The following is a 15,963-nucleotide window of genomic DNA, read 5'->3' on the forward strand; positions in this document are numbered from 1 at the left end:
AGGGAATTGATACCAAGATCACAGTGTTGTAACGAGGCATCTTTCACTTAGTCTCCCACTTGAGCAATGGATTAGGGTGTTAATAACTAATAAATTTAAACATGTCTTCAATGATTCAAATTTTTTTTTAGACAAATGAAAAATCTATAATAGTTAGAACTATCGGATCCAAAATTTTCACTTAATGGCCACCAAAAGGTGTGACTAAAGAGAAATAAAATAAAAATAATTCTAGTTAAGACAGTACATGTTGGATAGATATGGCCCACATATACATTAATGTACATGTTCATCTATTTATTGGCCATGACCCACCCAATCGACAGTTAGGGCATGTTTGGCCGGCCGGATTGAACGGGATTAGGAGGGATGGGATCAATTTTAAGGTAATGATGGAGATGCCAGTGGATTGGTTTAAGATCCATGGTATTGCTATATCCTAGGCAAGTTCACCGGGTCTGTTTGGCACATTTGGCATATCCCGGGATTACGGAAGTGAGGTTGTTTGGATGTGGCATGGAATGGTATGAATCCGTTGGGTGCAAACTTACTGCCCATTTGGATTATAGTTTCAAAATCCCAGGATTGATATTTTGTTGGACAAAACTCCATCCACATGCACGATGCGCAGTATACAGTCCAGCAAATGAAAAACAGGTCTGCAATGGACCGCACAAATTGAAACAGTGTCATCTAAGCCGTCCAATATAACTGATGCATGGAGGACTTGGCGTCTTACAAGAAAAAGAATGTGGTCCAGATATCCAGTAGACCACACCATTCTTATTATAGGGCATTATAATCATATGCACGTGTAGCAGGTCCATTAATGAAGTGGCGTACCACGTGAAGATCGCCTAATCTGGACTATCCAATGTAACTGCCCAGTTCGTTTATGAAAAGTTAGGCAAAAAATGGGTGTCGTCCAAATATCTAGTGGACCACACCAAATGATTCGGCCCCTAATAAAAAAACACTTTCACATGTATCAAGTTCACATATCTAGTGGACCACACTAAATGTCAGTGGTTGGAGACAAAATTATCGACAAGGTGAAGCAATCGATAATATACAGGTGACCACGCCAATCGTTACCGATCTATCCTAAATCAACCACCATACAATGATAGTTCAAAATATGTAATATTCATTCAGGTACACAACCACTAATATCTAGAATTTAAAAATAATAAATAACACAAAGAAAAGAACTAGGATGGCAATCAGAAGTGCACAGAAGCTCTCTCCAAATGATGGGACAGGATCATCGGTCAACGTGGCCCTAGAAACCATGGCCCAGGTCGTCTGTTGGATAGACAAAGTTGATAAATGATGGATGTCAACCTCGTCAGAATATGCGGTAACATATCCCGCATGAGATTCTGTGCCAAGTCCCGACTGTGCATTGGTATTACCGAAGTGACTGTCCCAACATGTAGCAGCTTCCTTTCAATTCTTGAAAGCTGATGTTTCATTAAGTGGACAATCGAAGATTTCATAAGTATTGATTAGATGGGTAATCTTTGAAAATCTAAGCAGTACCATGCGAGACAAGTAAGGGATCATCTGATCAGGTCAAAGCGTTGTGTAGCACCCTCGCATTCGAATATGAACCCTCCCAACCAACCAATACATATATGAAATTCATATCAAATTAACATGCCACACGTACATTTTGAGAGAGGAACCCACCCTTTCTGATTGCAAAACCTCGCATGATCCACTGCTTGGACATGAGCAGGTATGTGTGTCCCATCAATTGCACCAAAACAATCCTAGATGCGATTTATCAAATTTCGTTTATGGATGGACTTATTAATAGGGGTTTGTGAATAACAATGTAGATATATAATGACTATCAATCAAAATGATACTTAAAAGTATGAAGTCCAATTTATATTTGTTTGGATCTCAGAGGGTGTTTTTGATCCTGGTTGTTTAACGAAGTCAATGTGCAATGATACAATGACATCTAATACATGATGAAAGTGGCAGCTAAAGGTTTCACCTGATCAAATAAATCTGTGTCCTATTACCCGATTGGGAACATTATGACCCACGGTGTGGAGGAAAATAACTAACTGTTCTTCTAGACTCACATTACGAGTATCGCGCAGATGTGTCTTCTCGCATAGTTTAGTACATAATTCAAAAAAAAACATCTCGAGTTATCCTGAGTTGAGTTACACAATACTCGTCTGTTGCCCGAATGATAGAGTTGATGAACTTCGCCCGCTCATCATTTCCGTGTCATGCCAGTTGTTTGAACATGTATATGCGACAGTATTCCCCAACAGCTGCTACGCAAGCTTCCATCGCTTGCATGACAACAGCCGTTCCATCTCTTCGTCCTCATCATTATCCATTCCAAGCCAACTGTACACCTACACGTGTATGTACGGTTGTATTTTTAATATAAATCCTAATCGATAGCTTAATCTGGTTCCCAATTTGAATATCATACCATGGGGATTATCTAATAAAAAAAATTTAAAGGTGTGATTTACATATAGATACGTCATTTTATTTATATCAGAATTTAACTCCACTAAGTATATAAACAACAGAGCCCCAAATACTTTTGATAAATTACTTATAGTATATATGCAACATATATACAAACCTTTCACTAAAACATATATTGAATTATGGTTGTATGGGTAAGTGATAGTTTTGAATGGAAAAAGAAGAAGAAAAGAATTCAAATATTAGTGGAAATGTAGTAACAATGTACATACTCGAAATTCAACTAAAAATGACATGTGCAGAATAAATTCCTGAGAACCAGAGTAATAAACCTGGGAACCTGAACTTGAGGAATGACGTAAGTTTATTAGGAATGAAACTGATTAATAGATGACATGTAAACAATAGCAAAGAGAAGCAGTCAATGAAATTAGATGAAGATAAATGTCTTTTGCGCATGTATAAGGCACCAAGTAAAACTAGTGGACCTTGCTAGAACAGGTCCTGCCAGTTAGACCCTGCTAAAAATAGCTCAGGTCCCGTTCAGTGTTGAAAAACTGACCTAGAGCGTTCATCGGATGTGGATGCTTCGTGTAAAAAAAAAACACAAACTCCGTATAGACAATCTACACCATATGATCACTCACCTGCAAATGGACAAAAAAAGTATAGCCATTGATCCGTATCTAATATGAAGTCAGTGATTGTTCAATAGAAGAACTTGCAATCCACTGTCCACCAACAGCAAGTCCATATGATCACTCACTTACAAATGGACAAAAAAAGTATACCCATGCTACACTTTCCATATGCATGTTATTAAAGGAAGAGGGTGATTTATAGAGAAGTCCCAACTTGTAAACCCAGTGCAAACAGATATATTCCAAATGTAAATGCCTACTCAACAACAAAAGATTATACAATTACCAAGCAGGGAACAAGGAAGGACATTTAAAAGAAGTTTCACTTTCCAAATGCAGCTAAAACAATGATGACTGGGGATAACAATGAGAGCTTAGGACCATAATGCAGATAAAAGAAGTTACATCGGTTGCCTTCTCTGCAACTAAAACTCTCAAATTTTCGTCTTTTAATTTGGTGCCATATGAGTTCATATAACACAATCAGATGGTTTGCATGAAGAAGTGTAAACATAAAATCAAATATGAGATCCTATAAAATTGAAAACCCATAAGTTCATACAGATTCAAGAACAATATCGTATCTAATATGGGTTGCAAGGGCTAATGTACAGGAAGAATGCGGATCTTAGAGTTGGAAATGTAGCCATTTGCAAGGGCTAGTGAACAGTTTTTTCGGCACAATTTACACATCATGAAAATCCATGAAGTAGATTAGGGTCTCCATTAACATAACATACTCTATAATAGTTCAGTGTCCATGAAAATCAAAATATAGGAAATGTAACAGTTTCAGAGTCACCAAAATCATAGGAAATTCAACCAGTCCAAATACATCACCAATAACTCATAGTAAAAGAATGTACATGAAGATCTTAAGTGGACTGAAACTCATCGACATCTTAAGTGGACCATACCATAAGAAACAGCGGTGACTTTCTGATGTAAATTACATATGGGCCACAAAAAGGAAATTAAAAAACAAACTCCAACAAAAAAAAAAAAAAACAGTATCTAATATATGTTCTGCCCACCTAAGACATGGATCTAATACTTGTTTTGCCCAAAACATAGGAAGTGTAACAGCAACAGAGTCACTTATATGGTTTTAGAAAGAAAAAAATACATAAATTACAATTCAAATTGGATTATAATGGCCAGACCCATTCTACAAATAAAGCATCACCAATCACATACATTGAGTCATGAATTTGAAGGAGATGAAACAATCTCTATATGTCTGGCCACAATGAAATCACACGATGAAAGGAACTTGAACAACAGTCTGATTCTTATGCACTCATGTAGATCTCTATTTTTTTTACACATGCAGATTAAAAACCTCCAATATTTCAGACATAAAAAATAGAATCCAAATGATGTCAATTAGGATCCCATGCTGTAAGGCCCGTATCTTAGTCCATACCATTTCATAGACTTCCGCGATCCTCCCTTTCAAATTTCGACAAATCGCGACCTATAACCGACGTTTGCACGTGACCCTAAGTCACATCCCATATATCTGAGTCAACTCGACCCGAGACTTATACCATTATGACCGCGCCATCACCGCGGTTCCAATGTCGCATCTTGCACACCTATGCGATGCCCATGCCAGGAATTGTGGGCCCGCGTTCATCTCGAGAAAAAAGCTGCGCGTTGCGAATTTTGAGAGAATCTCTGCCTAACATTACATTAATCAATCAATCACAAGTTAAGTACAACCCATCACTTACCCATACCTCTCTCTTCACCAAGTTAAAGCAACACATGCTTAGCCCATTCCTCTCATCCCTAAAGTCAATGAGACCCATGCTCTCCATGTCATCTTTCTTTACAACACCACTCCTCTCTCTCTCATTTCTCTCTCATTTCTCACTCTATTCCAAACTAGTTTGTATAGAAGTTCCTTATGATAGACCTCATAGCTTGCGATACTACGTATTACATTCTCAGCACAAAGTATTTGGTTTACTATGTTTCTGTAATGCATATCCTAAATAAGGTTGATGATATTATGGACTCGCCAGGATCTGCATATTGCATTACATCCGTGGCATATGACATTTGGGTTGCTATGTTTTTGTATTTATATGACCTAGATGAGGTTAATGGTAATCTTGGTTCGTTAGAAATTGAATATTGCATTGCATCCTCGACATCTGATATTTAGTTCACTATAACTCCGCGTTCGCATAGCCGATCTACATGACTTATGGATTTGCCAGTATTTCTGCTTACTCTAATATTTCTGTACTTGACACTTATCTTGCGCACACACTTACACCACCATCTAAACTTTGCATAAGCTTATGCACGATAGATGTGTATAAGTGGCGTTAGGTCGCAGCAGCGTTGAGCTTGTAGCGTGCAGCTGTCTTATGGAGATTTGATTTTCGATATTTTCCCTTTCAGCATTGTATTCAACCATTTATATTAGTGGATATGTGATGATGATGTTGCCTTTGTGATTTGGGTAAACTTGTGGTTATGCTTCTTACAAGATAAATGTACATTAGAAAATCCTCCTTATAGGATCCCAGGATTAGAATCTGGCGTATGGGCGCTGGGAGCCGAGAATGGGGTACTACGGAGGCTGTCGGCATTCGATTCAGGGATCGGGAATTCTATGAGCCCGGTTTCCGAGTTTGCGGCGTGACACACGCAAAAGTTCTCAACCACAAACACATAAATAACCAGAAAAATTTTATAAATCGTGGAAATGATATCAAGTACCATGCCCTTCATATACAGCAGACCCCCAAATATCAAGAAAAATTATATGAAATCATAGAAACCATCTTAGGTACCATGCACAATCTGTCGACAGCAAACCCCCAAAATTCGTGCAGGAAAAAATCCATTCTACATGATAATAAAAGGAACAACGAATCACAACATGTAGGAAGCAAAACTCTCAATTTCTATCTCAAATTCGAAGTAGGACCAACAAGGTCATGATTTTAGAAAAGCATCGCACAAGAAATCAACATAATAATTCGATTCGAAAAAATCAAAGTAACAATCTATGTTGCTTCAATCATCGAAGAGGGAGACGTACCTCGGTCGAAATGGGTTTGAATCAAAGGTCGTTGCTCACCTGAAATCGACCATCACAAGGACGAAGACAACTACTATCATTCCAAACAACCCTATTTGTATACATACCTGTTCGCGCCAACATTTTCACTCCCACCAACTCGAGCGGCCACGTCGAGTTGAAAGCTTCCATCTCGTCGATCCGTACGACTGGATGGAAGAAGAGCCATGGGATGGGCTTGATGCAGGCAGCATCCCAGGCGTCGTCTCCAAGAGGGATTTCGCAATCCCTCCCTTCGTAGACAAATCCCTCAAAATCCAGTGCGTCTGTGGGATATATACCTAAACACATGCGCCCTTTGTACTCCTGAGATTTTACCGTTCTATCCCTTCCAATCCGTCCGTCCAAACACACCCTTAGAATCGTCGAAACTAAACCTTTCAATTGATGGTCCATCAAAAGGTATGATTAAAACAAAACAATGCTAGTTAAAACTATACTTGTTGGATAGACATGGCCCACATATACATCAATCTACACATTCATCTATTTATTGGCCATGGGCCACCTAATTATGGTTAGAATTATCAAATCCAGACGGTGCGGCTCTAGCCTAACGCAGGATGGTGTGGCCCTTACCATGAGGCCCACCTTGATGTATGTACTCTATATCAATGTCATTCATCCTTTTTTTAAAGATTATTTTAGAACACGACCCAGATCCAATTCTTAAGTGGACCGTACCATAGGAAACAATGGTGATTGTCCATTAATAGGCTACGAAAGTTTTAAATCAAGCTGATATTTGTTTTTTCCCCTTCATCCAAGTTTATGTGACCTTATTAACAGGTTGGATGAGAAATAAACATCATGCAACGGTAGGCCTTAGGAAGTTTTTAATGGTAGGGCATTCAATCACTACTATTTCTTGTGGTATGGTCCACTTGAGTTTTGGATCTGCTTTATTTTTTGGCACATGCCTTAAAATGATCTAGTAAAATGGATGGATGATGTGGATTTAGAATACATACATCAAGGAAGGCCTTACGGCCACGGCCGCACTATCTTGGGTGAGGTCAGGTTAGGGGCCACACTTAATCCACTCCTTTCTTGGTTGTGGGATCATTTGAGTGGTTTATTGCATCTGATGTATGAGAGGGTTGAATATTCTATCAACAGAGAGAGAGAGAGAGAGAGAGAGAGAGAGAGAGAGAAGAAGGTATGTTCTTCTTTGTCTTCTTTTTCGTTTTGGATTCACAATTCTCACTGCGTTAGTGTGTGTGTGTGTGTGTGTGTGTGTGTGTGTGTGTGTGTGTGTATATATATATATATATATATATATAGAGAGAGAGAGAGAGAGAGAGAGAGAATTATTGCCCGAAATTCTTTTACCTGTGATCCCAAACATTATCTTTTGTTATGTTTTAGGCAAATATATATATCCATCCAAACACCCCAGGTATTCAGATTACAACTTATGAATGGACATCCAAACGTAGTTTTTTTGTCAATAGAACGATGTTAACAAATCCACGGTTCATTGACTGTCCTAATCTAAGTAAATCTTAACAACAAGATTTTGAGCTTTTTTTAATTAAGAATATCTAGATGGAAATTTATAAGGCTATAGAACTAAAATTTAAAATTTATTTATTTTATTTTCCATTACATTTTGGAAATCTCAATAAAAGATTGCTCCATCATAAAAGTGGGATGCCCAAAAATCAAATTAGTCTAACTATCGTGTGGGCCACTACATTAATTTAAAAGTTTTGAATGGTTATCAATTGTTTTTCATAGTATGGTCCACCCAATAACCGGATTGGCCTAACTTTTGGAGCATCCAATCATAATAGTGGGGCTCACTTAATGCCGAATTAGATGGAATAGCACGTATACAAGCAAGTGATAAGTAGATAGACCGTGCGAGCAGTGGACACCAAACGCATATTTATTATAACAACATTGCAGACACGTGTGGTGTGCGTGTGCGTAGTCCGGCCAATGTTATTTGGAAATTGTTTGAAACTTCCGCCTACCTCAAAGTGGCGTCCAAATAAGGAAATATTTAATTAAAAAAAGTAAATGGGGTTTCTATTATAATAATTGATGGATTACCCTTGTGTACTTGTTTTATTCTCGTGACAAAAAATTCAGAAATACGGCCAAATAAATGCCCGTTTCAGGGAATTTTTTTTATTGTATGCAAGTAGTATTTGATTATTAACAATTGAGGCTGATCATCAGATGATCCTCACCGTTGAATCAGTATAGTATGAATGGACGCAGCCCGTAGCTAACAATGTCTCAGATGCAATGAGAAAAGTGTGTTGATTGGACGGCCAGGATTGTCCCTGCCAGGGAAGTTATGGTTAGTGGGAATTAATAGGTGGGACCCACGAAATCACTTAGGGAGCGTCTGGATCTTAAGTTACTTAAGATAAGTTACTTATGCCTTAAGTATCTTATCTAGATTTCTAGGTATTAAACTCAAGTAATTAAATAACTTTACATAAAAAAGCAACTTGTAATTTATCGTTAACCAAACTTACTTATCTCAAATAAGTTACTCACCGACTGTAAGTTAAAAAAGTAACTTATTTGGTAGTATCCAAACGGACACTTAGAATATAATCCAATTAACTTACAAAAATTCTCATTTTGAAGGGAGTGATTACAAACGATCCGCATGTTTGAGCATTGTTGGGCCCATGGTGATGTGTGAGTGCCATCAAATCCGTCCATTAGATGCACCCTCCCGATTTTAGGCCGTAGGTCCCAAAATCCAGCATGATTCGTACCATAACTCAGGTGGGTCCCATCAAAGGGAACAAATGGAATTTGGGGAGGCGAGAGATCCACCGTGTTGTGTATATGCCATCCAACTCATTCATTAGTGTGGCCCACTAGGATGAAGGAACACGCTCAAACTCAGTCCATTCCAAAACTCAGATGGGTCACACAACTGAAAAAATTGGCCTAAGTTTTCTAACCCGTTAAATCATTTATTATATCATGGCACAAGTACTGAGTGGACCACCTTCATCTTTTGGCATTAGCATCTATACAGTGAGGTCCACATGATGGACGGATTGGATGTTTCACCTGTTCACCACGGTGGCATATTTGGTGGCTGTGCATTTGCTGGCGCGTGGGCCCTTAGCAAAGCTCATAATATGGGAGGTGAGATGTTCCCCACAGCACCCGCATTTCTAAATCCTGTATAGAAATTTCAGTTTAAATGATGAGAAATGGTCTGGTGGGCTAACTCTCACCTAGTTGTATTTGTATTTGGGTAATCTGATGGGGTTTTCCTCATGAAGTCAGAGGAGATGAGGTGCGGTTCGAATGCCACAAACAGTAGAATCCCCGCGCTGCTTAACTAGTCCTGCAGCTTGCTTGACCGGTCGAGTGAACAGTGCTCGACCAGTCCTGGGTCACTCGACTTAAAGTCTAACGAGCTTTATGAACAGTGCTCGACCAGTCGAGTGAACAATGCTTGACCAGTCCTGCAGCCTGCACGACCAGTCCTAGTTACGCAGATTTGAGTCCGATTTTGTACGGGATTCGAATTTTTAAGGCTGCTTTCGCAAGGGCGCGAAAGAGAGTTTCTTAAACTATAAATAAGAGATCCATAGGGTCTGCTAGGGTATGTAAGAGGTAATGCTAGTGGGTTTCCTAAAGCTTTGCAAGGATTTGTCAAAGGATTTAGGGTTATCAAAGGTGTGAGAGAGAGAGAGAAAAAGAGAGAGAGGAAGCTTGTGGAAGGGAAGCTATGCTCATAGAGGTGATCTAATATATCTCAGCGCTTCCACGTCCTCGTAATCGGTGAGATCTCTCCGTTTTCTGTGTTTCTCTTATTGTTTATCCACTCCTGCGTGAGTGAAGAAGGTTGTAACTTTCTACTTCATAGTGGATTGTTGATCTGGACGAGGTCCCATGGTTTTTACCTCTTTGAGGGTTTTTCACGTAAAAATCTTTTATGTAGTGTGGTTTATGCTTTGATTTATTTCATTGCTTTATTATCCCATAATTCTGGTTTGTTTTGGGAGGTTAGATCTTAAAGTTTTGTACAAGGCCCCCAACAAAGTAGTATCAAAGCTAAGTTCATTAAACGAGTAGGATTGGTTTTGAATTATAGAAGGTGGCTCATCAAGGATGATCAGCCTTAATGGTTCTAACTGGACCATATAGAAGGTTAAGATGGAGGACTTGCTTTATTGCAAGGACTTATATTCTCCGATTTTAAGCACAGCAGGAAAATCCAAGGATATGTCTGATGATGATTGGAAGAAGATGGACCAGAAGGCGGTGGGGTTTATTAGACAACGGCTGGATGATTCTGTGTTCCACCATGTGTCTACGGAAACCTCAGCCGCTAGCCTATGACTGAAATTGGAAGGGTTGTATGAGAGGAAGACAGCCGGTAATAAAAAATTTCTGATAAGGAGACTTGTGAATCTCAAGTTCAAAGATGGTGGTTCTGTGGCCGAACACATGAATGAGGTCAACAATATAGTGAACCAACTCTCCTCTATGAAGATGGTCCTTGATGATGAATTGCAGGCTTTGCTATTTCTTAGTTCATTGCCTGATAGTTGGGAGACATTGGTGGTATCTCTAAGTAACTCCGCGCCAGACGGAAAGATTTCCATGGAACAGGTTACTAGCTGTCTCTTCAATGAGGAGACAATGAGGAAGTCTCAAGGATCTACTCAGCAAGAAGCCCTTATGACACAGGAACGAGAGAGAGGAAAGAACAGGAAGGGTGAGAAGGCCCGAGATAAATTAAAAGACAAGTCGAGTACCTGGAAGGATGTTGAATGCTGGAATTGTGGTAAGAATGACCACTATAAGTATGAATGTAGTAAAAATAAGAACGATAAGAAAGGAAAAGGAAATGAGAAAAAAGATGAATCAGATTCTACTGCGGTCGCTTCAGATGGCGACGTTGTAATTATTCTTTTAGCAGATCACGATATATGTCTCACAGCTACGAGTCAGGACACCAACTGGGTGATTGACTCAGGAACTTCTTTTAATGCGACTCCACACAGGGACTTCTTCACAAGCTACAAGTTAGGTGACTATGGGACCGTGAAGATGGAAAATTCTAGCGTATCGAACATCGTAGGAGTCGGTGATATTTGTGTGAAGACCGATGTAGGCTGCACATTGGTTCTTAGGAATGTAAGGTATATTCCAGACCTTCGCCTCAACTTTATGTCAACGGGAAGGTTAGATGATGATGGCTATGAAAGTTGGTTTACTGGTGGGCGCTGGAAGCTCATTAAAAGCTCGTTGATCGCGGCCAGAGAAAAAAAGTGTTATATACCCTTTACAAGGCAAGTGTCAGTTTGTGCAAGGGTGGGTTGAACGCAGTGGAAGATTCAACTATTGACATGTGGCACAGGCGTCTACGCCACATGAGTGAAAAAGAGCTTCAACTATTAGCGAGGAAGCGTCTCCTTCCATACGTGACAGGTATACCTCTCAAAACCTGTATTGATTGTTTATCAGGGAAACAGCATAGAGTTTCATTTATTAAATCCGCTTCTCATGTTAATAAAGTGCATGCATTAGATTTGGTTTATTCTAATGTTTGTGGTCATATGAGGACAAAACCTTGGGTGGAGCATTGTATTTTATTACTTTTATAAATGATGCATCTAGGAGGTTTTGGGTTTTTGCTTTGAAATCCAAGGATGAGGTCTTTGGTGTGTTTAAATTGTTTCATGTTATGGTCTAGAGAGAGACAGGTAGATCATTGAAGTGCATCCGCACTGACAATGGTGGTAAATACATTTGCAACTTTTATGAGTATTGTAAGTCCCTGGATATACGGCATGAACAGACGGTTCCCAAGACCCCTCAGCATAATGGTATAGCTGAGCGAATGAATCGCACTATTGTTGAGAGAATCAGATACATGTTATCGCATGCGAAATTGCCCAAGACGTTCTGGGGAGAAGCAATGCACACGACGGTGTATTCGATAAACAGGTCTCCATCAGCCCCGTTGAATGGAGAAGTACCTGAGAAGGTGTGGACTGGACAAGATTTATCGTATAGTCATTTCAGGGCGTTTGGATGCAGGGCATCCGTTCACGTACCAAAGTACGAGAGGTCCAAGCTTGATATGAAAATCAGGCAGTGTGTGTTCTTGGGGTTCGGTGATAAAAAGTTCGGTTACAGATTGTGGGATCCAACCGAGAAGAAGCTCGTCAGGAGCAGAGATGTGATTTTCTTTAAATATCAGTGTATAGAAGACATTGGTAAGCCAGAGAAGAACCAGCCTGGTTCAGGTGAGCTACAAGAAATGAATCCGGTTATTCCTCCCGTGGTGCCTGATGATGGGGGAGTACAACAAGGTGCAAAGGACAAGGGAGTTCCTTCAGAAGATGGACCAGGAGAGCAACCCCCACTTGATCCACCTGTTGAGCCACAGGTGAGGAGGTCATCTAGGGACAAACAGCCGTCCAAGAGGTACTTGCCGCATAAGTACATTATGTTAACTGATGAGGGAGAGCTAGAAGATTATTCTGAGGCCCTAGCCTACGAGCATAAGAGGGAGTGATTGAGAGCTATGCGAGAGGAGATGAGATCCTTGCATAAGAACCACACCTATGATATGGTGAAGTGGATATTACGGTATCTAAGAAACTCATCCAGGTTGAGCCTATGCTATGTTGACGGTAAACCTGTATTAGAGGACTACACAGATACAGATATGGTAGGCGATATAGACTCTAGAAATTCTACATCGGGGTTCATGTTCACGTTTACAGGGGGAGCGGTTTCTTGGCAGAGCAAGCTACAGAAGGTCGTAACATTATCGACGACAGTGGCCAAGTACATTGTAATCATAGCGGCATGTAAAGAGATGCTTTAGATGAAGAGGTTTCTACAGGAACTTAGCCTGAAGCAGGAGCAGCACGTGGTCTATTGCGATAGTCAAAGTGTTATACACTTGAGCAAGAATCGAAGTCAGCACTCCAAGTCGAAACACATAGAGATTCGGTATCATTGGATCAAGGATATTTTAGAACAAAAGGTGTTACAGCTTGAAAAGGTCTACACGGACAATAATGGGTCAGACATGATGACCAAGGCTTTGCTCAAGGGTAAGTTTGAGGTTTATAGAAACCTGCCTGTCTTGAAGAAGGTGAATTCCTCCTGAGTCGGAAAGGGGGAGATTTGATGGGATTTTCCTCCTCAGGTCAGAGGAGATGAGGTGCGGTTCAGATACTACAAACATTTGAATCCCCGTGCTACTTAACTAGTCCTGCAGCCTGCTCGACCGGTCGAGTGAACAGTGCTTAACCAGTCCTGGGTCACTCGACTTAAAGTCCAACGAGCTCTGTGAACAGTACTCGACCAGTCGAATGAACAGTGCTCGACCACTCCTGCAGCCTGCACGACCAGTCCTAGTTATGAAGATTTGAGTCCAATTTTGTGCGAGATTCGAATTTTTAAGGCGGCTTTCGCAACAGTGCGAAAGAGAGTTTCTTAAACCATAAATAGGAGGTCCTTAGGGTTTTCTAGTGTATGCAAGAGGTAATACAAGAGGATTTTCTAAAGCTTTGCAAGGGTTTGCCAAAAGGTTTAGGGCTATCAAATGTGTGAAAGAGAGAAAGAAAGAGAAAGAGGAAGCTTGTGGAAGGGAGGATATGCTCGTAGAGGTGATCTACCATATCTCAGCGCTTCCACGTCCTCATAATCGGTGAGATCTCTCTGTTTTCTTTATTTCTCTTATTATTTATCCACTCTTGCGTGAGTGACGAAGGTTGTAACGTTCTACTTCATAGTGGATTGTTGATCTGGACGAGGTCCCGTGGTTTTTACATCTTTGAGGGTTTTCCACGTAAAAATCTCTTGTGTGGTATGGTTTATGCTTTGATTTATTTCATTGCTTAATTATCCCATAATTCTGGTTTGTTTTGGGAGGCTAGATCCTAAGGTTTTGTGCAAAGCACCCAACAAAATCCGTATCATGAATTGAGACCATCAATTGGCCCGACCAACTCCTTATGGGATGATCAAAACCGTCCACTTTGTGGTACACAAAAGTGGTTGGACAACCAGCTTTTGCATGCACCGGAGAGGATTAGGTGTTCCCTTGGTAACACCTTAGTGATTGTTTCCCATGTCATGGGGCCCATTGTGATGTATGTTTTGTATATCCACATGTTGGTCAGCTTTTTTTACCGGATCATTTTAGGGCATTGGTCCAAAAAAATAAGCATATCTAAATCTCAAGTGGATCACATAATAGGGATTGAATGCCCGACCAAAAATAAACATTACAATGGCCCCAAGTAATGATGGGAATTCAATGACCATTATTTTCTGTGGTGTGGTCCACTTGAGATTTGGATTTGCCTCACTTTTAAGCTCATACTAAATGATCTGAAAAGATGGATGGACAGTGTGGATAAAACATATACATCATGGTGGGGCCCATAAAGCTTTGCACCAGCTAGCTATCTGGTGTCAGGGTCATCATCCAAGCCTTGTCCCCACATCAGTGGGGAGTAGGACAGATGCGATCTCTTGAATATTCTGAATGGTTTAATAATTAATGGAAGGAAATAGCATTGCCTCAAAAGGGAGAGGGACACCCTGTGTCTTTAAAAAAAAAAAAAAAAACAGTTACTGAAATGACTCTGCGCGTGTATAAACAGCCCATGGTTTGATGATCTAAACAGTTGATATCATGGGTCCTACTTTTCCATGGACCAAAAATCCCTGATATTCAACAACTCTAATACTTTAATAAAACGCTATCAAATGGCTGGTTCAGGGTAGAGCTCACCCAAACCCCGAACCATTTACTCACATGGCTCACCCAACATGGCTCACCCAAGCCGCCGTCAAGAAATCTAACGGAAAGTTACTCTAATGATAATATAGTTTATTGAAAACTTTTTTTTTAAGGTACTCAGATATAAATTCTATAATATATAGGTAGTTTACGTCAAATTCCCAAAATTTTTATAGTGCCAAAATTAGATTAATTGATAGGAACTGACAGTAGTGGACATTTGTTTGCCCACCGGTCCCACTGACTACTTTCCATTTCAACCATCCCTTTCATGTCCACCAAAAATCCACTCATGGCAATAATTCCATTGCAATTTTAGGGCATGACACATCTTGTGAGCAACTAACATTCGGTGGTCCAATTTGAGGTACATGTCCCCTGGAACTGCGAGTTATCAAGTTCAACCAGCTGGACCACCGTCCGGCTAGTGGATATCTTTCAACCTTTTTATGTATGTGTCGCATCCAACCCGTCCAATGAGTTGGTCCTATCATGAGGATTGCCTTGTGCAAAAATTAGCAACACCCACATATCCAGGATACCACACTTGTATTTTATTATTTATCAATGGCTGGACATTGTTTTCTATGGTTTAGCCTACCTGATGGGTGGATGGGGATGATTTTTGTATAAGTAGATCTTTATGGTGTGGCTAACCTATTGGAAAGATTGGATGTTGCATGTAGATGATAGGTTAGAAAGTATTCTCTTGGAGGAATGTAAGTATGGTCCAATCAGTTGAACTTGTGACATTCTCCATATATATATATATATATAAAGTTTCTGTGTGCAGGCAGATGCAGTGGACAACCACCCAGGTGGCCCACCGACCAACTTTGGATCAGGTTTGAACCTGTCAGCTTGGCCTTTGTCCGTGTGTTTATATATATATATATATATATATATATATAATTCCTTAATAGGCAACACATGTTCAGCCAACTTATATATAATTTGGTTTTAATTTTTCTAAATTTTATTTATTTGCGCAT

This window comes from Magnolia sinica, chromosome 13, assembly GCF_029962835.1.
Source record: "Magnolia sinica isolate HGM2019 chromosome 13, MsV1, whole genome shotgun sequence".
Classification (NCBI taxonomy): Eukaryota; Viridiplantae; Streptophyta; class Magnoliopsida; order Magnoliales; family Magnoliaceae; genus Magnolia; species Magnolia sinica.